Source organism: Pleurodeles waltl, chromosome 10, assembly GCF_031143425.1.
Source record: "Pleurodeles waltl isolate 20211129_DDA chromosome 10, aPleWal1.hap1.20221129, whole genome shotgun sequence".
NCBI lineage: Eukaryota > Metazoa > Chordata > Amphibia > Caudata > Salamandridae > Pleurodeles > Pleurodeles waltl.
Window position 1 is genome coordinate 1077195956 of NC_090449.1, and position 22807 is coordinate 1077218762.

General features: G+C 53.6%; 1 protein-coding gene across 1 annotated transcript in view; it reads right to left on the bottom strand.

The window, feature by feature from the left end:
• The window catches only part of F8 (coagulation factor VIII), a 463887-nt gene that overhangs the window by 55158 nt on the left and 385922 nt on the right, over nt 1–22807 (bottom strand). The gene's annotated exons all lie outside the window — the stretch shown is intronic.

Consider the following 22807-nt stretch of genomic DNA (forward strand, 5'->3'; position numbering starts at 1 on the left):
AAGTCATATCAAACTGTGAGTATCTTGGAGCAATTTATAAACCTCTCCAGCTGATGGGCACATGGTACAAACAGATGAATCTGGAAGATCTTCGTGATTTGTCCCCAGCTAACAAGAGTCCCCCAGGATTCTCTGACTGCAGCTGGATCACTTACGTCGATGGGACTCGCATAAGTACCTGGGATGCTATGTGGAGGAGGGATCGAAAAATGGAGTCAGAAATCACTGCCTCCTTCGCTCCAGTCCTGCAGCTGTACAGGAGATATAACCAAAGGAAACGTTACTTACTTGTAATCCTAGTTCTCTATTTTGGGAATCCAAGAGTTGAAAGGGGCCGGAGGCAAAAAAATTGAGAAGTGCAAACTCGCCCTTTTTCTTAATCTGCTTGAAGAGCTAAATTAAAAAATATAAACAGTCAAAATATGCTCCACAGGCGAGGCAGGGACACAGGCAAATATTAAGTGTTTCATTTAGTTTTCCTTGGCCAACAACAAGTGGTCCATCTAGAGGAACCACAAACGGTCTGAACGATCCACAAACCGTGCAGTTTGCGAGCAGTTTGTTGGTTGCCTCCCTTCCCGCTTTCCCCTCATGGCGGGAGGAAGCAGATCCATGAACTTACATACACTCACATGTTCATCACTTAAGAAAAACCAATGTCTAGCATTGGTCATTGAGTATTCGTTCTTGGGTGTGGGATCTTAAAACACATTGTTGTTTGATAAAGTTAGGCATTATTTATAAATCGTCATTTGTATTGAAGGATAGTATGGGTGCATATTTAAGACAAAGGTTTCTACATTCTCTTTGTTTTGTCCTTTACACACAGGTACCTGAACCTCAAAGAAGCTCCATAAAGAGTAGTGTGACATGGATGCTGCCGCCCCATGCAAAAGAAAAACACAACATGAAAATGAGGGAAGGGTAGGAAGATGGGCCACAGCTTGATGGAGCTAACATTTGACACTTCTTTCAAGGACACCATCAGCTTCCAAATCCCAGCATGCCTTGCACAGGCACTTACCTCAGTGTTTTTGGAGGGAGACTAAAGGATTCCCACTTTATCCATCCTTTTAGCCTCCAAGAGAAGTAGCTCTGGAGGAGGGTGGGTTGTTTATGATTTCAATGAGGAATGTTAGGATGGAAAGTAGAGATTACTAGGAGGTAACCTTTCCTTCTCTAGCATGGGATCTTCATTGATAGTCATGAACACTTGGGTAGAGGAGCAAGCCAACCCTCTCATGAAAGAAGCCGGAAGTCAACCCATTTGTAAATGTAGGTAAGGAGAAAATAACCAAATGAACTTGTCAAAATGGCTGACCTGCTTGGATAGCTACTCAGGAGTCTTATCCAAATAGTATTGGCTGCGCAGTGTGTGCAGAGCCCTCCTGGTATCCCAGAGCAACTCTCAGCTGTTGGAACATCTCTCAGCAAGGTGGCTGTGGCTGCTTTAGAGCTCACCAAGCGAGTGTTGGGTTTGTTTAATATTTAAATACCAAATGGTTAGAAATAGATTATTTATGGATCAGCATCCCAGTCCTAAAGTGATTATACTTTACAAAGAGTTGCTCAGTTTTCTTACTGTGAATTTAAAACCTGAGAACTCTCTTGAAATCTGGTACATGTAGGGTATCTCCATGGGAGAGGTAGAATAGTCTAAAAAACAAGGGTACAGAAGTAGCATCATCTAGAAGAAACTCAGAGAAAGCGTTTGGGAGTAAAGAGAGGTGTGTGCTTACAACCACTTTATGAGAACGGAACATGGTATCTGACAACACAACTCCCAGTTTCCATGATGCAGGAGAATGTCATTGTGGCGACCAGGAGACCAGCTTTCCAAGACAGATGCTGTAGGGAAAGCGATGAAACCCATCATGTTGGTCAGGACTACCACGGAAGGGCTGGCCTGCTAATCCACAAAAGGACTTTTTTTTCATTCCTTCCACAAAGTCTTTCAACATGAGGCAGTCAAAAGAGATAGATTGTGAAGGTGTATTCTACAAGCAGGAATTACTGCAAGGTGTACTTTGCTAGAAGTGAACTGTAGTGACTGTTTCACCAAATGCGGCAGGTATGGCAAGGCTGCCTCTTTTTTGGCGTGTGATTAGATGAATGAGTTCTGCCCGCAACAGATGCATAACATCATGAGTCGGAGTACATGAGCCGATCTGGTGGGAGTAAGCGACTGTAAGTGCAGTCAGGTGTGCTCCACCACCTACAGCTGGTCAGGTCAGGATGATAAGAAACCTTTGCCATCAGATCGCTCTATACCCAAAACCATGCAAGAGACTTGCATGCGGATCGTAGAATATTTGGGAGCTATCCACAGAGGCATTTTGGAGTATCACTGGTGGAGTAATATTTTACGTACTCTTATAAGTCTTTGTGAATTGCCCAAAAACATCTAAAATGTGTTTTTTTAATAGGAATAGTCAGGAAATATTCATACTCAATTAGTACGTCTTGGTCCTGCATGCACAGAAGGGTGGGTAGTGGCTCCTGCCACAACCGGACACTTCATTACGAACTACGCTTGGTCCCGTTTCTTTGTAGGTCTTCTCCTCTCAGGATCCACCTTTGGGTTCTTCCAGTCTTGTCTGGGTCTTGCACAATCTTTTTCCAAAGTCCTCCTGTTGGTTTTAGGGGAACCTCTGCTTTCCTGGTCACTGGGGGTCACTCTGGTAGTCAACTCTTGAGGTTCCTAGTTCCTCCTTCTCCCCTCTAACGATTCCAATTCCTTGGGTGGGGGACTGCCTTTCACATTCCTCATTCTTAGTATATAGTTTAGCCCTCCCCTAGGGCCCTCACTATTTTCTATTGCTTTTACCAATGCCTATTGCTTTCTATGCTCTTTATGATTGCTAAATGTGTATATAATAATGTTCACTTACTTCAAGTTGGGGGACTGCCCATTAGTATTCTAGTATTTGTGTCTCCAAAATAAAGTACCTTTATTTTTGTAACACTGAGTGTTTTCTTCAATGTGTGTAAGTGCTGTGTGACCACAGTGGTATTGCATGAGCTTTGCATGTCTCCTAGATAAGCCTTGGCTGCTCATCCACAGCTACCTCTAGAGAGTCTGGCTTCTAGGCACTGCCTACACTTCACTGAGAGGATACCTGGACCTGGTATAAGGTGTAAGTATCTTAGGTACCCACCACACACCAGGCCAGCTTCCAACACTATTGACAACCTAAGAGATATTGGGCTGACGGTCACAGGATGTCAGACCACCATGTGCCAGAGGTGAAGGACAGACAGACCCCAGCCTCAGCCTAGTCACAACTGGTTCACTCGAATACTACCCTACAGGGGACTGAAGATGGGGTCTCAGGAACTGCCTCTTGGAGCTTTAGAGTTTAAAAAGAAATCAGTCCTCAGCAGGATATCACAAAAGAGACAAATAGTCATTTAGTAATCGCACAAAGGTGGTAAAATGAAGATAACCAATCGGAAAGGCAGCCATTCACCAGCCATGCAAAGCAGTCACTGTGCAGGCACAGAAGGCAGACACAAGCAGGCACAGGAAGGCAGACACCAAGCAGGCACACAAAGGCAGACACTGAGCAGGCATAAGAAGACAGACAATGAGCAGGCACAGAAGACAGACACAGGAAGGCAGACACAAGCAGGCAGACACCGAGCAGGCACACAAAGGCAGACACTGAGCAGGCAGAAGAGGGCAGACACTCAGCAGGCACACGAGGGCAGACACCAAGCAGGCACAATAAGACAGACACTGAGCAGGCACAAGAAGGCAGTCACTGAGCAGGCACACAAAGGCAGACACTGAGTAGGCATAAGAAGACAGACACTGAGCAGGGACAAGAGGGCTGACACTCAGCAGCCACACAAAGGCAGTCATCAAGCAGACACACAAAGGCAGTCACCGAGCAGGCACAAGAAGGCAGACACTGAGCAGGCACAAGACGAAATACACCGAGCAGGCACACAAAGGCAGTCACAGTAGGTACATGAAGGCAGACACTCAGCAGGCACATGAAGGCAGTCACTGAGCAGTCACAAGAAGGGAGACACTGAGCAGGCACAAGAAGGCAGACACTGAGCAGGCACACGAAGGCAGACACTGACCAGTCACAAGAAGCCAGTCACTGAGCAGGCACACGAAGGCAGACACTGAACAGGCATAAGAAGACAGACACTGAGCAGGCACAAGAGGGCTGACACTCAGCAGGCACACGAAGGCAGACACTGAGCAGTCACAAGAAGGCAATCACTGAGCAGGCACATGAAGGCAGACACTGAGTAGGCATAAGAAGACAGCCACTGAGCAGGCACAAGAGGGCTGACACTCAGCAGGCACACAAAGGCAGTCATCAAGCAGACACACAAAGACAGTCACCGAGCAGGCACATGAAGGCAGACACCGAGCAGGCACAAGAAAATATACACCCAGCAGGCACACAAAGGCAGTCTCTGAGCAGGCACACAAAGGCAGACACTGAGCAGGCACATGAAGGCAGTCACCGAGCAGTCACAAGAAGGCAGACACTGAGCAGGCACAAGAAGGCAGACACTGAGCAGTCACAAGAAGGCAGTCACTGAGTAGGCATAAGAAGACAGACACTAAGCAGACACAAGAGGGCTGATACTCAGCAGGCACTGAAGGCAGTCACTGAGCAGACACACAAAGGCAGACACCGAGCAGGCACAAGAAGCTATACATCGAGCAGGCACATGAGGGCAGTCACTGAGCAGGCACACAAAGGCATCAACCGAGCAGGCACAAGAAGATATACACCGAGCAGGCACACAAGGGCAGTCACTGAGCAGGCACACAAAGGCAGACACTGAGCAGGCACATGAAGTCAGTCACTAAGCAGTCACAAGAAGGCAGACACCGAGCAGGCACAAGAAGGGAGACACTGAACAAGCACACAAAGGCAGACACTGAGAAGGCACAAGAAGGCAGACATTGAGCAGTCACAAGAAGGCAGTCACTGAGCAGTCACAAGAAGGTAGACACTTAACAGGCATAAGAAGACAGACACTGAGCAGGCACAAGAGGGCTGACACTCAGCAGGTACACGAAGGCAGACACTGAGCAGTCACAAGAAGGAAGTCACTGAGCAGTCACAAGAAGGCAGACACTGAGAAGGCACAAGAAGGGAGACACTGAACAGGCACACAAAGGCAGACACTGAGAAGGCACAAGAAGGCAGACACTGAGCAGTCACAAGAAGGCAGTCACTGAGCAGTCACAAGAAGGTGGACACTGAACAGGCACAAGAAGACAGACACTGAGCAGGCACAAGAGGGCTGACACTCAGCAGGTACACGAAGGCAGACACTGAGCAGTCACAAGAAGCCAGTCACTGAGCAGGCACACGAAGGTAGACACTGAGTAGGCATAAGAAGACAGACACTGAGCAGGCACAAGAGGGCTGACACTCAGCAGGCACATGAAGGCAGACACTGAGCAGAAAAAAAAGGCAGTCACTGAGCAGGCACAGAAAGGTAGACACTGAGCAGGCACAAGAGGGCTGACACTCAGCAGGCACACGAAGGCAGTCACAAGAAGGCAGTCACAAGAAGGCAGTCACCGAGCAGCCACAAGAAGGCAGACACCGAGCAGGCACAAGAAGGCAGTCACTGAGCAGGCACACGAAAGCCGACACTGAGCAGGCCCACAAAGGCAGACACGGAGCAGGCACATGAAGGGAGTCATGAAGCAGACACACAAAGGCAGTCACCGAGCAGGCACGCGAAGGCAGACACCGAACAGGCACAAGAAGATATACACGAGCAGGCACGCAAAGGCAATCACTGAGCAGGCACACAAAGGCAGACACTGAGCAGGCACATGAAGGCAGTCACAAGAAGGCAGACACTAAGCAGTCATAAGAAGGCAGACACTGAACAGGCACAAGAAGGCAGACACTAAGCAGGCACAAGAAGGCAGTCACTGAACAGGCACACAAAGGCAGACACTAAGCAGTCATAAGAAGGCAGACACTGAACAGGCAGCGAAGGCAGACACTAGGCAGGCATAACAAGGCAGACACTGAGCAAGTACATGAAGGCAGACACTGAGCAGGCACATGAAGGCAGTCACTGAGCAGGCACATGAAGGCAGACACTGAGCAGGCACATGAAGGCAGTCACTGAGCAGGCACACGAAGGCCGACACTGAGCAGGCACACAAAGGCAGACACGGAGCAGGGACATGAAGGGAGCCATCAAGCAGACACACAAAGGCAGTCACCGAGCAGGCACACAAAGCAAGACACAGAGCAGGCACAAGAAGATATACACAAGCAGGCACACAAAGGCAGTCACTGAGCAGGCACACAAAGCCAGACACTGAGCAGGCACATGAAGGCAGTCACTGAGCAGTCACAAGAAGGCAGACACTAAGCAGTCATAAGAAGGCAGACACTGAACAGGCACACGAAGACAGACACTAAGCAGACACAAGAAGGCAGACACTGAACAGGCAGCGAAGGCAGACACTAAGCAGGCCCAAGAAGGCAGACACTGAACAGGCAGCGAATGTAGACACTGGGCAGGCATAACAAGGCAGACACTGAGCAAGTACATGAAGGCAGACACTGAGCAGGCACATGAAAGCAGTCACAGAGCAGGCACATGAAGGCAGACACCGAGCAGGCACATGAAGGCAGTCACTGAGCAGGCACACGAAGGCCGGCACTGAGCAGGCACACAAAGGCAGACACGGAGCATGCACATGAAGGAAGTCATCAAGCAGACACACAAAGGCAGTCATCAAGCAGGCACACGAAGGCGGTCATCAAGCAGGCGCACGAAGGCAGTCATTGAGCAGGCACATGAAGGCAGTCACTGAGCAGTCACAAGAAGGCAGAAACTAAACAGTCGCAAGAAGGCAGACACTGAACAGGCACACGAATGCAGACACTGGGCAGGCATAACAAGGCAGACACTGAGCAAGTACAGGAAGGCAGACACTGAACAGGCACATGAAGGCAGTCACTGAACAGGCACATGAAGGCAGACACTGAGCAGGCACATGAAGGCAGTTATTGGGCACTCAGTTGAAGCCAGTTATTTGGACAGGTAGTCACTCAAAGCATTCATGGAGGATTTACATGAAAGTAGTCACTGGGAGTCACACAAAGACAGTCATTCAGCAGTCACTCAAACCCAGTCCTTTCAGTCATTTATGCAATGCACTCACTGAGTACCCACATGCAGCCAGTCAGTGGGAAGTCATATAAAGGCAGTCATTCAGCAGTCACTCGAACCCAGTCATTTCAGTCATTCATGTAAAGCACTCAGTGGGTACTCACATGAAGCCAGTCAGTGGGAAGTCATATAAAGGCAGTCATTCAGCAGACACTCGAACTCAGTCATTTCCGTCATTCATGTAAAGTGGTCACTAACCGCTCACATGAAGCCAGTCAGTGGGAAGTCATATAAAGGCAGTCAAAGGGAAGTAACTGGACAGTGGCACGAAATCACTCTCTCAGGGCAGTCACACACAGGCTGTCACTAAATAAAACAAGGACTCATGTAAAAGAACGTACCCTCCCCCCATTGCAGGGCGTCTGCATGCGAACTGCACTTAGCGCAGGCAGAGGAGAGCCCAGCTGGCACTGAAGGCAACACCCCACGAGGCAGGGCAGGTGGATGGTGGCTAGGGGGGATGGCCGTGCCCAGGGAGGTGCCATGCACAGCAGGAGACTCTAAAGCCTGGGGCTGATAGGGAGGGACCTGGGGGTGGCATCAGGCCAAGGCTTGCGATGCAGGTATCCTGCCATGTGCCTGCCAGCGAACCGTGACAGAGAACCTTGCCAATGAACAGTGACAGCCATGGTGAAAGTAGAAAGTGAATGCAGGTCCGACCAGGGAGCGCTGCCAGAACCGAGCTTTGAAGCCTGGGGGCACCCAGAGGAGGGACAAAAAGCGAATGATGGCCTACCTGGGTGCCACATGCTCCCTGCTGCAAACTGCCCTGGGCACAGCTAACAGCTTGCCCCGAGCCCTGCAGTGAAGGCAGCCATGGAAGTGCTGGTGAGGAACTGCAGCACCTGGCGGTGAGGCCATTGTGCTGAGATCCTGGGAGGCGCTGCACACGTTAGTGCAGAGGGCACTGTGCAGGCCTCAGCCTACCTGACTAGTGATGTGATGACCCTGCAGTCGGAGCTGCTTCACACGCTGCCTTGAGACTTGTGCTTCCTTTTGGGCACTGCGACGGGCACTGCACTGCGGCCCCAGCAGGCGACGGACATGGTTGACCACCAAGAATGGCGCACCACATATCTCACATTTAGGGCGCCTCAGTCAGGCACAAGTTGGCACCAGAAGGACGTACGCAGAGTGGTGCAGACCTGGTGGGGAGTAGGCCAGCGGACAGAAACAAGAGTACCCACAGAGGCCCTGGGGGGGAACAGTAGGCATTGGGCAGATTGCGCAGCAAAACGCAAGGAGCTGCGCACAAGAACCGGCGCCTACCATCCCCGCCGGGGCAGGGGACGTGCAGGTGACCAGCTTGCAGCAGACAGTCTCCCTCTAGGCCAAACTCGGCACCGGACTGGCGGCAATAGAGCACTCCAGAGTGTCGCTAAAAACCAAAACTGACAGTTTGGCCTCCGACCCGACATTGCTGCATCCGACCACCGCAAACTAACAGAGTTACAGTAGCAGAATAAACACCTGCAACCAAACACCACCAGCAAAAGTCGCAACACTACAGACATTACAAGGCCAACTCAAGCCACTGGAGCGAAGGGCTGAAGATGAAGAGGGAATATCACAACAAATTAATATCTGTGTGGTAGGCCTGCCGGAGGGTACGGAAGGGCAAGAAGCGAAGCAATACATGGAGCACTGGCTGAGAGAGCTTCTCCCTTGGCAGGCACTGTCACAATATTTCACTATAGAAGGGCGCACCGGGTCTCAGCTCTGAGGACCTCGCCGGGTGCTGCCCCCTCGGCCCAATGGTACTGGGAGTACTACACTTCTGGGACAGAGACTCAGGGGGTCATTCTGACCTCGGCGGTAAAAGGCGCTTACCGCCGGTCAGAAGACCGCCATAACACTGCCGCGGCAGCGGTAAGCCGCCACGGCCATTCTGACCCACAACTGCCAAACCGCCAAAAATCCGACCTCCACTGCAGCCCGCCACATCAGCGGGCAGCGATAAACTGGAGATGACCAAACCTCCACCGTCACGCCAACAGAAATACGCCCATGCCATTACGACCCACGAATCCACGCGGCGGTCATTCAAACGCGGTATTCCATTGGCGGTACACACCGCCGCGGTCAGAATACACACCCAGCACCAAAACACAGCCACATTGGACAATTTGAAATACACACACCTGGAACACATACATCCACCACTCCCACACAATCAATCAACTATAAAACACACACCCACATCACCCACAAACCCCTACAACCAAAATTTTGATGAAGGAGAGAGAGACACAGCAACCAATATACAGCTATACACACTGAGGCACACTACACCATCACACGCACCACATAGAAGCACAAAGCACCACACACCAACATACTCATAACCACATACACCACCCCACACCTCACCCACACCACCCCATGGCACCCCAAAGGCACCCACGGTTTTCGGACCAAGAACTCCGGGTCATGGTGGAGGAAATTCTAAGAGTGGAACCCCAGCTCTTCGGCTCACAGGTGCAGCACACCAGTATAGCCAGGAAGGCGGAGCTATGGCAGCGGATCGTGGACAGGGTCAACGCGGTGGGACAGCATCCCAGAAATCGGGAGGACATCCGCAAACGATGGAACGACCTACGGGGGAAGGTGCGCTCGATGGTCTCAAGGCACAACATCGCGGTCCAGAAGACTGGCGGCGGACCCCCACCCACCCCTCCCGAATTTACATCATGGGAGCAAGAGGTCTTGAACATCCTGCATCCCCAGGGCCTCGCTGGAGTATCCGGAGGGATGGACTCTGGTAAGTCCAATCTCTACTACTTTATCCCCCCACCCCACCAGCATGCCAACCCACACCCCCACCCTCACCCCCAACCCCCCAGCACACATCCTCCCTGACAATGTCTCACCAGCACAACCCACCCATCCCAACACCAACCCCTGCATGCCAACACAAACCATGGACACCCATCACCTAAGCATGACCACTGCACTTACCCATCCCCCCCCCCACTAACTACCCTCACAACACCTCCCTCAAGGGAATGCCTGCACTGGGGGACAAGGGCACCCATAACTCGCACGCTATTGCACACACAGAAACAATAACCAAACTCTCTTACCCCATGCAGGACCCGAACGCCAACACACCGCTCAGGAGGGTCCAGAAATGTCCATCCCACCCCCGGAACAGGCCCACAGTGAGGACAGAAGCTCTGTCGACACTGAACCTGATGACCAGCCCAGACCATCGGGGACCTCTGGACAGTCGGTTCCCCTCAGGCAGCCACAGGCCACACCAGACCCGACCCCCTCTGCCAACACCAGCACAGCTCCCACCCAGCGGGCCCATGCCTCTGTCTCTAGGACAGGTCAATCAGCGGTGTGTCTGCCACTACAGGGCACCCAGGCTAACCCACCACCCCAACAACAACAGGGACCTGGGGGCAGTGGTAGCGGGCACACCGTCCAGGGGACAGAGGCCGGGGGAAACCGAGCAACTCGGAGGGCTGCTGTGCGACAGGGGGGGGGAGGAGAGGCCCAGGGAACCCACTCTCCAAGAGGCCCTCACCACCATCATGGGAGCCTACCACCACTCCCAAGAGACGATGGCGACGGTACTGGCCAGGTTCACGGAGATCCAGGCACAGCAGGAGGAACGCTACATGGGGTTCAGGGACGAGCTGAGAAACATCGGGACCGCAATGGGGACCATCGTCCTGGCCCTCAACAGGATCGAAGACACGTTGCGGGACCATGTGGCACCACACAGGGCCCCTGTCACTAGCCCGGACCAGGAACAGCCTACCACCTCCGCCGGCGCTAGTGGACAGGAGGCCCCAACACCACGACAGGCCACCAGAACCCCACCTCCTGCTGAAGAACAACCACCCCACAAGAGGAGCCTGAGATCCAAAAAAACGACAGAGTAGGATGTCAAGACCCCCGCCAGCAGGACATACCCCCTGAAGTCATCCCACTGTCCCACATTGCCACCCTGTCCAACCATGAACTGCCTCTGCTCCATCCTTCCACCGGCAAAAGGACAATGCACCTGTGAGACTGAGAACTGGACTCTGCCATGGACATTACTCCACCCCCACCCATCACCCTTATAATCACATGTACCAATATCTAGCACTGTAAATAAATCACATATTGCACACAAATCAGTTTGGACTCATGCTGTATTTTTAACAAATGTATTACACATTACTGTTCAATATCTGTTCTGTCAATTAGTGATGACAACATACCAATGTCAATACGATGTAGTTCATGGGCAAACCAAGCAGAAGTCACGCTCTGAGTCATACAGCATTGAGAAGGGAAAGGGAAAAACAAAAATGAGTTACAAAGAACTGGGGGGAAATACAGAAAGTAGAGATGCAGGAGGCTCTAAGCAAACGTGAAATGGCCTGGGTGATTCTTACCTGTGGGCTACTGGAAATACTGTTGTATAACAGTGTCCCTGTTGTCTGTGTTCTCACCGTCGTCTTCCTCCTCTTCACTCTCCACAGGCTCCACGGCTTCTACAACACCACCATCTGGACCATCCTCCTGCAGGAAAGGCACCTGGCGTCGCAGAGCCAGGTTGTGAAGCATACAGCACGCCACGATGATATGGCACACCTTCTTTGGTGAGTACATCAGGGATCCACCTGTCATATGCAGGCACCTAAACCTGGCCTTCAGGAGCCCAAAGGTTTGCTCAATCACCCTCCTAGTACGCCCATGGGCCTCATTGTACCGTTCCTCTGCCCTTGTCCTGGGATTCCTCACTGGGGTCAGTAGCCACGGCAGGTTGGGGTAACCAGAGTCACCAATTAGCCACACACGCTGTCTCTGTAGCTGTTCCATCACATAGGGGATGCTGCTATTTCGCATTACATACGCGTCATGCACTGACCCAGGGAACTTGGCATTTACATGGGAGATGTACTGGTCAGCCAAACAGACCACCTGCACATTCATCGAATGATAATTTTTCCTGTTCCTGTACACCTGTTCATCGTCATTTGGGGGGACTAAAGCCACATGGGTCCCATCAATTGCACCAATGATGTTGGGGATGTGTCCAAGGGCATAGAAATCAGCTTTCACTGTAGGCAAATCACCCTCCTCTGGGAAAATGATGTAGCTCCGCATGAGTTTCATCAGGGCAGATAACACTCTGGACAAAATTTTTGAAAACATAGGCTGAGACATTCCAGATGACATGGCCACTGTTGTCTGGAATGAGCCAGTTGCCAAAAAATGGAGGACAGACAGAACCTGCACTAGAGGGGGAATTTCTGTGGGTTGGCGGATGGGGGACATCAGGGCTGGCTCCAGCTGGGCACACAGTTCATGGATAGTGGCTCGGTCAAGTCGGTATCGGAGTATTATATGGCGTTCTTCCATTGTCGACAGGTCCACCAGCGGCCGGTACACGCGAGGATTCCTCCTTCTCATCGCAAGTCCCAGCGGACGGTGCCTAGGAAGGACAACATGGAGTACAGAGTCAATCAACTCACAGGTACGTACAACACAGCTTGCACAGTACACGTAAATGTATGGCTTGCTATGTTTGTATGTGTGCCAAAGCAAGGCCTAGGCCTGTGTGACGCAGTAGAAATTAAGCCATGTGGGCCCTTGAAATGGCGGCTGCCTGACCTGTGAAGTGGGACAATGGGATGTGAGGTAACTGCGCTGGCGTGGCACACCGTGGCGGTAGGCGGTCGAAGACCGCTGTGCGAAGACGCATTGGTTAACATTGAACCCTATGGGATTCAGGAGCCAATGACGATGTGCGCCGGCGGTACGCACCGCCGCGGTACGCACCGCCGCGGGCGTGACCGCCATTTTCTATCTGCTTAATCACTCGAGACCTGATCATCCACAGGAGAGGACCTATACTGCAAGTGCTGCTGTGAACTCGGTCTGGAAGTGACAATGGCTGCTGCGACTGGGGAAAGGGCCCCTGCCTTCACGTCTGAAGAGTTGGAGAAACTTGTGGATGGGGTCCTCCCCCAGTATGCGCTACTCTACCTTCCTCCAGACCAACAGGTGAGTACACTCAGTGCACATTGAATGGGTTATGCCTGTGTGGAGGGGGGGGGATGTAAGTTGGTGGGGTGTGGAGGGAATGGGGAGTGCAACGCACAACAGATGAGAGAATGGGAACCATGACAAGGTTGGGGAGGGGGGGGCATGTACTCCAAACATGCAGAAATGTAACGTTTTCTCTTTCCCACCCTGTACATGTCAAACAGGTGAGCGCCCATCAGAAAATCGATATTTGGCGTGCCATCGCCAAGGAAGTCCGGGCCCTGGGGGTCTACACCAGACGGGGCACCCACTGCCGCAAGAGGTGGGAGGACATCCGCCGCGGAACCCGAAAGACCGCTGAGTCACTGCTGGGGATGGCCTCCCGACCTAGGAGGGGTGCCAGTCGTACCCTGACCCCCCTGATGTCCCGGATCCTGGCGGTGGCCTACCCTGATTTGGATGGGCGCTTGAGGACAGCACAGCAGACACAAGGGGGTGAGTATCAGCACATTCTGCTATCTGTACGCGCAGTCGAGGCGTCTGGGTGGGGGAGGAGGGCTGTGGGTGACAGTAGGCCAGGGCGCTTTCTGGAGTGTAGTCCCCTCCCTTAGACATGGCCCTGTGCCCCCGCGCCCCACCTCTGTAGGGTGCCAAGTGCAGCTACCCATGGTCCAGCATCACCCATGTGCGCCTCTGTTGTCCCTAGACCTGTTGGCCTAGTCAGAAGTACTGAGTAGTGTACCCCAAGTTTGCAACTTAGTGCATGAGGCACCTGTGTCTGTCCTCTCCGCCAAGGGTATTGACAAGGCATGCACTCAACTTTGTTTTATTTCTCCCCCCACCCTTATTCTTTGTCTTCTTGTGCTTTAGCATCATCAGGCGGAGGAGATTTGGCGTCGGAGCACGAGCGAGCTGCAAGTCACCAGGCCCCGGTGGGCACTGAAACAGACACCGAGGGCACGAGTGATCCGGAGGGCGAGGGGAGCACCACAACGGGGGCCGGTGGAGACACCAGCGACACGGACACGTCCTCGTTTGGGAGCTCCCTAGCGGGGGCGGCAACATCTGTGCCCCCCGCAACAACAGGTACAGCCGCCACCCAGCGCACCAGCACCGCCCTCCCAGCAGCCCCTCAGTCTTCGCTCCGTGCCCGCTCGCACAGGAAGGCGCGCGTCTCCTTCGCCCCAGGCACCTCAGCCCCTGCCTCTGTTACCCCTGCTGCCCTCAGTGCGGAGCTCATTGACCTCGTGAGGACGGTCATTGTTGGGCAGACTACCCTTTTGAATGCCATCCAGGGGGTGGAAAGGGAGGTGCATCGGAGCAATGCCTACCTGGAGGGCATTCATTCGGGTCAGGCTGCCCATCAACGAGCGTTCACTGCTCTGGCCTCAGCACTGACGGCAGCCATTGTCCCTGTCTCCAGTCTCCCTCTTCTATCTGCCTCCACCCTTTCTCTGTCTCCTGTACCTCAGCCTATCCCATCCACACCATCAGATCAGCCTGCACACACCTCAACACCCAAGGCCAGCTCATCCAAACATAAGCACCACAGAAGACACAAGCATTCACCCAAGCAACACCCAGATGCAGACATACCAACAGTCACTACCACCTCTGTGTCCCCGTCCTCCTCGTCTCCCTCCTCCCTCCCTGTGACGTCTACACTCACACCTGCATGCACACCAACATCAGCCAGTTCTTCCATCACCAGCACACCCTCCACTACAGTCCTCACACGTGCAGTCACCACCCCCACTGCCATGTACACGTCCCCTGTGTCCTCTCCCACTGTGTCTGTCACCCCCTCTTCCAAGACACATAAACGCAGGCAGACACCCAAACAACAGCCAATCACCTCACGACAGCGTACGTCCCAGTCACCTGCACCCAAGGACAGCACACCTGACTCTCCTACAACCACATCCTCTTCCTCCACTTCTATCACCACTACTCCTACCCTTTACCTTGGTCCAAAGAAATATTACCTCTCCAATCTTGACCTCTTTCCCTCCCCGACCCGCCCCCTCCATCTGGGAAAAGTACCAAGGGCACCTCAGCCACCACCAGCCCAGCTTCTAAGGTGAAAGTGGTGCATGGGTTATGGAGTCCACCCTTTGGCGGCAGTGACACTTCAGTCAGCAGCAAGGGGACAGCCAGCCCCCCCCCAGGCAAGAGGACCCGGAAAGTGAAGGGCCGCCGTGAGCGGACAGAGACGGCTGCCCCCAAGGAGGTAACTCCGGCCACTTCACCTGCCACAACAGCCAGGGGAGGCAAGGGCCCGAGAGCCCCATCTAAGGAGCGGAAGGGCAGCATGGCGGAGAGGGCAGCCACCAGGAGCGCGGAGCAGGAGGGCCCCACAAGCCCCATCCCGGCTGCAAGGGACGACACCAAAGGGCCCAGGACTCCGTCCCCGAAGGGGCCTGACACAGCACGTTCGGAGGGCGAGTGAGCAGGGTGTCCAGGCCAGGTCGACTCCCTTGACATACTGCACGAGCACCGCTGAACAGGGCCCCGCCGTGAAGACAGGTACCGCTGAACAGGGCCCCGCCGTGAAGACAGGTACCGCTGAACAGGGCCCCGCCGTGCAGAAGAGCACCGCTGAACAGGGCCCCGCCGTGAAGACAGGTACCGCTGAACAGGGCCCCGCCGTGCAGAAGAGCACCGCTGAACAGGGCCCCGCCGTGAAGACAGGTACCGCTGAACAGGGCCCCGCCGTGAAGACAGGTACCGCTGAACAGGGCCCCGCCGTGCAGAAGAGCACCGCTGAACAGGGCCCCGCCGTGCAGAAGAGCAGCGCTGAACAGGGCCCCGCCGTGCAGAAGAGCACCGCTGAACAGGGCCCCGCCGTGAAGACAGGTACCGCTGAACAGGGCCCCTTCATCTCAAGCACCGCTCCGCTGGGCCCTTCCTGTCAAGCACCGCTCCGCTGGGCCCTTCATCTCAAGCACCGCTCCGCTGGGCCCTTCATCTCAAGCACCGCTCCGCTCCGCTCCGCTGGCCCTTCATCTCAAGCACCGCTCCGCTGGGCCCTTCATCTCAAGCACCGCTCCGCTGGGCCCTTCCTGTCAAGCACCGCTCCGCTGGGCCCTTCCTCTCAAGCACCGCTCCGCTGGGCCCTTCATCTCAAGCACCGCTCCGCTGGGCCCTTCATCTCAAGCACCGCTCCGCTGGCCCTTCATCTCAAGCACCGAACTGGGCACTGCCGTCTCAAGCACCGCTCCGCTGGGCCCTTCATCTCAAGCACCGCTCCGCTGGGCCCTTCCTGTCAAGCACCGCTCCGCTGGGCCCTTCATCTCAAGCACCGCTCCGCTGGGCCCTTCATCTCAAGCACCGCTCCGCTGGCCCTTCCTGTCAAGCACCGCTCCGCTGGGCCCTTCATCTCAAGCACCGCTCCGCTGGGCCCTTCCTGTCAAGCACTGCTCCGCTGGGCCCTTCATCTCAAGCACCGCTCCGCTGGGCCCTTCATCTCAAGCACCGCTCCGCTGGGCCCTTCCTGTCAAGCACCGCTCCGCTGGGCCCTTCATCTCAAGCACCGCTCCGCTGGGCCCTTCCTGTCAAGCACCGCTCCGCTGGGCCCTTCATCTCAAGCACCGCTCCGCTGGCCCTTCATCTCAAGCACCGCTCCGCTGGGCCCTTCCTGTCAAGCACCGCTCCGCTGGGCACCGCCGTGTCAAGCACCGCTCACGGTTCACTGTGCCCACCATGCATCCTCCTTGTCCAGTGGAGACATTTATCCACCTGATGGACTGTGGCTTTGCACTCCCCAGGATGGCACAGTGGGCAAGCCACCCACTGTAGAGACATTGAGAGACTGTGGCTTTGCACTCCCCAGGATGGCACAGTGGGCAAGCCACCCACTGTAGAGACATTGAGAGACTGTGGCTTTGCACTCCCCAGGATGGCACAGTGGGCAAGCCACCCACTGTAGAGACATTGAGAGACTGTGGCTTTGCACTCCCCAGGATTGAACAGTGGGCAACCCACCCACTGTATGGACTTGAGAGACTGTGGCTTTGCACTCCCCAGGATTGAACAGTGGGCATGGTGGCCCCTTCGTGGATCTGGCGTTGTGGACTCATGTGGCTGTGGTGCTCCCCCCTTCCCTTCCCCCTGAGGTGCCTGTAGTTTTGTCACCAGATGCCCCTGCAGTGTTCTCTCCAAAGGACTCAGGTCTCCTGTGTGGGCTTTGCCCTTGTTTCGCTACACTTTGGCCCACGGACATATTTAATTCGTCAGATGTGCAGGACTACTTGCTTCAGTTATCCACTGCTGTGTACATATTTTTTTTTAATGTAAATATTTTTGATGGTTGAACAATACTTTTCAGAAGCTACTTTGTACATAAATATTTATTCCCAATTTGATTATGTCATAGCATTTTTTACGGGTGTTTGGGTGGTGTCACTGTGACTTGTTGCTATGCATTGGTATGTACATATTGGGGGGGGGTGGGTGTGTCGCATATGTGTGTGCCCGTAACCTTTCGTCCTCCCCCCTCCCGCGTGTCGTAGGTGCAGTACTCACCGTTGACGTCTGCGCCGGAGTTCGTACTCGTGGTAGATGAGCAGGTATACGAGAGCAGGTATGATGTTCAATTCGGGTTCCATGCTGTCCTCCTTCCTCGTGGAGTGCGTAGAGGTGCGTGTTTTCCATTGAAAATGTCTGTTTCTGCTGTGTTTTTATCGGCGGGGCTCCCGCCCCGGAAAAGGTAGCGGATTGGTGGGTCGTGATAGGGTGGGCGGTACATTGTCTGCCGCCTGGCTGTTGGCGGTGACCGCCACGCTGTTTGTTTGTTCCGCCGTGGCGGTCGGAGTGTTAAAGCGGCGGGCTGTGTTGGCGGTTCCCGCCAGGGTCAGAATTGCATTTTTTTGACCGCCGGCCTGTTGGCGGGTTGGCCGCCGCTTTATCACCGACCGCCAGGGTTAGAATCAGCCCCTCAATCTTTCCCGAAGCTAGCTAACATAAAGGTGGACAATGTCTGTGTAATGTTTTTTCTGGATTACACAACAGCAGGGTCGAAGCAACGGAGTTCCTTCATGGCAGTGAAGAGGCAACTCTGACAGCTGAATTCAAAGTACTCCCTCTTGTTCCCTGCACGGCTCCGAATGATTGAGGGGGCCACATCGCACTTCTACGACTCTGCTGAAGAAGTCTGGCAATGGTTGGACACGCATGGCCTGCATGCTGGCAAATGTGATGTCACAGACAAATCAGTGGTCAGGGATGGGCCGGAAACAGTCGGAACCGACGCTGCACTTGTGGACGCCGATCAATGATGCCTAAACTAGCGCCTAACCTGGAGGAAATCATAATGGAGCGACGGCAGACGCTGCAACATGCTGCATCTATCACTGAGCAAGCTCACACTACAGACCAGGACGATGACCCAATGCATCCCTCCAGTGATGGCAGGTCAGTATCCACCTGGCGGTCCCGAGCCAAATCAGGGCTACTTCCTGAAGTCTCCCCGTAAACAGCAGACGACATAATATGACTCTGATGGTGACGTGCAGTGTGAATGAACTGTAAGTACCCTGGTATGCAGGGACGCAGAAAGAAGAGACTCAACCCAGCATGGATTAAAAGCTTTGAGGTGCAGACTATATCCTGGGCGCACTCGGGCTTAGGGAGAGAGGAGGAGCAGGACACAGAGGTGGAGCGCCCTGCAGGCGGACCGTTGATTGAACTAATGATGTGTATTTGCGACTGATCACTGGAGGATGGCACTACCAGCAGCTGTTGGCCCCTCTCAGACAGAAATAGACAGTAGTTGAGCAAGTTTTATTCACACTTGATGCTCATTGGTTTGGGCGGGCATGCAATGGGTACACCGCTGTTATGGTACGCTGCGTTTTGCGTTAGTTTAGTAATTGTTGTAGTCATGGTCAAGCACACACCTAGCTAACCCATTGACATACCTGGCGTCTTCACTAGAGATGACAGCATGTATCGCTGCAGGGTATTTAGTGCACGATGGGTATCCCCTCTCTGCGCTCTTTGTTTCTGCCATGGCAACACAAAAAGCGTTGATTTGGAACATTAGAAGGATCCACACCCCTAAACGTAGATATGCCATCTATTCACAACTCCGGGGCCACCTCGTAAGTAAAGCCTTTCTGCAAGAATCACAGCTGGTACAGCTGGACGCTATCAGATAGCAAAGGCGTTGGAGGGGGCAGGTATACGCAGCTGGGTACTCCTCATATGCCCACTGGGTGCTCATTTGGGTGAGACCAGGCACCCATTCACCTCAGAGGAAGTGATCACAGATCCCCAGGGCTGCTCCGGGCTTGTCAACGGTAGACTAGACGGCAGACATATATTACTTGCTCCCAGTGTGGAGCAAGCTTTGTTCTTGCAAGTGTTCTCCCAGACCCTGGTGTGCTGGAGCAATACACCACGGCTCATGGGAGGCGAGTTTAGTAGTGTGATAGATACCACATTAGATTGTTTGTTTCCCCTCTGTCCCACACTGTTGCATCTGTTAACGCCCGCACATCAGAAGCTCCAGAACTGGGATCTAGTGGACGTCTGGTGCCACCGTAAGACACAACAATAAACTATTGGTACTACTCTGCACCACACATTGCACGTGAGGATCAAGAGACTTGTGTGCACACGCAACACACTGCCCAACAACCCTACTAAATTCTCCTGCATTCATCTCACCCTGCTACTATGCTCTCCCTAACCCTTCCACATACTCTTCCCTCTCCGCCCCCCTTTACTCATCCCAAGCCTTTGGGTTGAGTAAATGAAGGATATACTCCTAATTAACACTTCTGGATTTCTTTCCTCCTCCACCCCTCCATTACTCCAGTCAATCTAACTAACAAACTCTCATATCCGCGGCTCAAATTAACTCATAATAATACTAAAACTGTACTCATTATTTAATGATACTAATCCATCACTAATTCTTGTTGGGTTCCAGAGTAGCGTGCTACTCATCGAAAAGCGCTTCGACGCCTCGTCAGGGGTAGTAAGCGCTATATAAATACGATTACAATACAATACAATACAATAGACTAGAGTACCTTGGGCGCACTCGCTCTGATCATAACCCCCAGTATCTACAGTTAGACTGGAGGTCGGGCCCCCCCACCTATTCCGACCTGGCCACTACAGCCCACGGCCTTGGAAGACTCCCTCTTTTGGGATTCAGTCGCCACAGCGATAGCTGAATACTTTGACAGTAACACTGATACCACGGCAGCGATCCACGGAGTGGGATGCTTTTAAGGTCACACACATAGAACAGAGACTATTGCGGCTGGAAAGTGAGAGAATTACAGACCTGACTGATAGAACCAGACTAGTGGAAGGGGAGAATGAGCTTCTGGCCTTACTTGAAAGGTTGCCACAACTATGCAGCACACTCAGCTAAGACACATGCAACAGCGGAGAGGTCTGTACCCCTCTAGTGAGGTTAATCAGGCGAAGGTGCATGTGCAATCCCCTAGCGGCCCTTCGCTCCTCTCAGGGGCATTTGTTATTCACTCAGCACGAAATCCATCGAGGACTAACTAAGAGATACATACACCGGGACTGGAAGCCACGCTGGAGGATATTGGCTCGTGTCTGTCTGGTGTACCCCAACCTCATGGGGGAGCAAAGGGAGCAACTGGATGACCCGAGCGCGATCTGTGAGATACCTGAAGCGACGTGGTCCCTGGCGACAGGTAAGAAGCCGGGTCTCAGTGGAAACTTTACAAAGCCTACGCCACGCTTCTGGCGCCCGGGCTAGACAAAGTATATAGGAGGCATTGGAGGCTCCCAGAACCGCTAGACAAAGTATATAGGAGGCATGGGAGGCTCCCAGAACCGCTAGACAAAGTATATAGGAGGCATGGGAGGCATGGGAGGCATGGGAGGCTCCCAGAACCGCTAGACAAAGTATATAGGAGGCATTGGAGGCTCCCAGAACCGCTAGACAAAGTATATAGGAGGCATGGGAGGCTCCCAGAACCGCTAGACAAAGTATATAGGAGGCATGGGAGGCTCCCAGAACCGCTAGACAAAGTATATAGGAGGCATGGGAGGCTCCCAGAACCGCTAGACAAAGTATATAGGAGGCATGGGAGGCATGGGAGGCTCCCAGAACCGCTAGACAAAGTATATAGGAGGCATTGGAGGCTCCCAGAACCGCTAGACAAAGTATATAGGAGGCATGGGAGGCTCCCAGAACCGCTAGACAAAGTATATAGGAGGCATGGGAGGCTCCCAGAACCGCTAGACAAAGTATATAGGAGGCATGGGAGGCTCCCAGAACCGCTAGACAAAGTATATAGGAGGCATGGGAGGCTCCCAGAACCGCTAGACAAAGTATATAGGAGGCATTGGAGGCTCCCAGAACCGCTAGACAAAGTATATGGGAGGCATTGGAGGCTCCCAGAACCGCTAGACAAAGTATATGGGAGGCATTGGAGGCTCCCAGAACCGCTAGACAAAGTATATGGGAGGCATGGGAGGCTCCCAGAACCGCTAGACAAAGTATATAGGAGGCATGGGAGGCTCCCAGAACCGCTAGACAAAGTATATAGGAGGCATGGGAGGCATGGGAGGCTCCCAGAACCGCTAGACAAAGTATATAGGAGGCATGGGAGGCATGGGAGGCTCCCAGAACCGCTAGACAAAGTATATAGGAGGCATGGGAGGCTCCCAGAACCGCTAGACAAAGTATATAGGAGGCATGGGAGGCATGGGAGGCTCCCAGAACCGCTAGACAAAGTATATAGGAGGCATGGGAGGCTCCCAGAACCGCTAGACAAAGTATATGAGGAGGCATGGGAGGCTCCCAGAACCCCTAAAGGAAGCACTGCTTGGACCACTGCCAAAACCATATGAGGACCCCACGACCTTCAAACTCCCACCGCCCACTGGCGCTCCTAAACACAGATTATAAAATCCTGGCAAAAGTGTAGGGGAGTGCGGATCCCCATTGGTCCCAGGCCTGGTACACCCTGTCCAGAATGGATTGGTGCCAGCCAGGCACACACTGTTGAACTTGAGGCGCTTCTCCTGGGTAAAGGAAGAAGACCCAAGAAAGTAGCCAAGGGCAGGTTGCTGGCCGTGGGTTTGGAACGGGCGTTTGATGCTCTAGAGTGGGAATATTTATTCAAGGTCCTCCCCCGCCACGGGATTGGGGGGTTTCCAGAGACTTGTTCGCCTGGTGTTCATGTCTCCCACAGCCGGAGTGAGGGCAGGCGAACTGATCTCGGAGCCCATTGCGTGGCTAGGGGCACTGTGGTCACTAGTGGCCTCGTTAGCGGTGGAGCCTTTTGGGACCCCCTTGGGGTATACCCCTAGCAGATGCAGTACATGCTGTCTCGCTCTACGCAGACGATGTCCTGGTATATTTGAGGGACACCTCTAGGGTCCCACAGCAGTAACGCACACACTGCAGCGGTCCTCTGAGGTGCCAGGGCTCCGGGTCAGCTGGACCAAGCCCTGCGTGTCCGCTCTCCAGACAGGCTCTGAGACCTGACGTGACCCCTGCAGTCGCGCACATTTAGATGTTTGGGCCCACAAAGCCATCACGGAGAGTCGGAGCTCCTGGAGGGCAATCTGAGCGCGCTGGAACATCCTGGGGTGCGCCGATGGCCTCCTGGCAGACCTTTGTCGGGGGCAG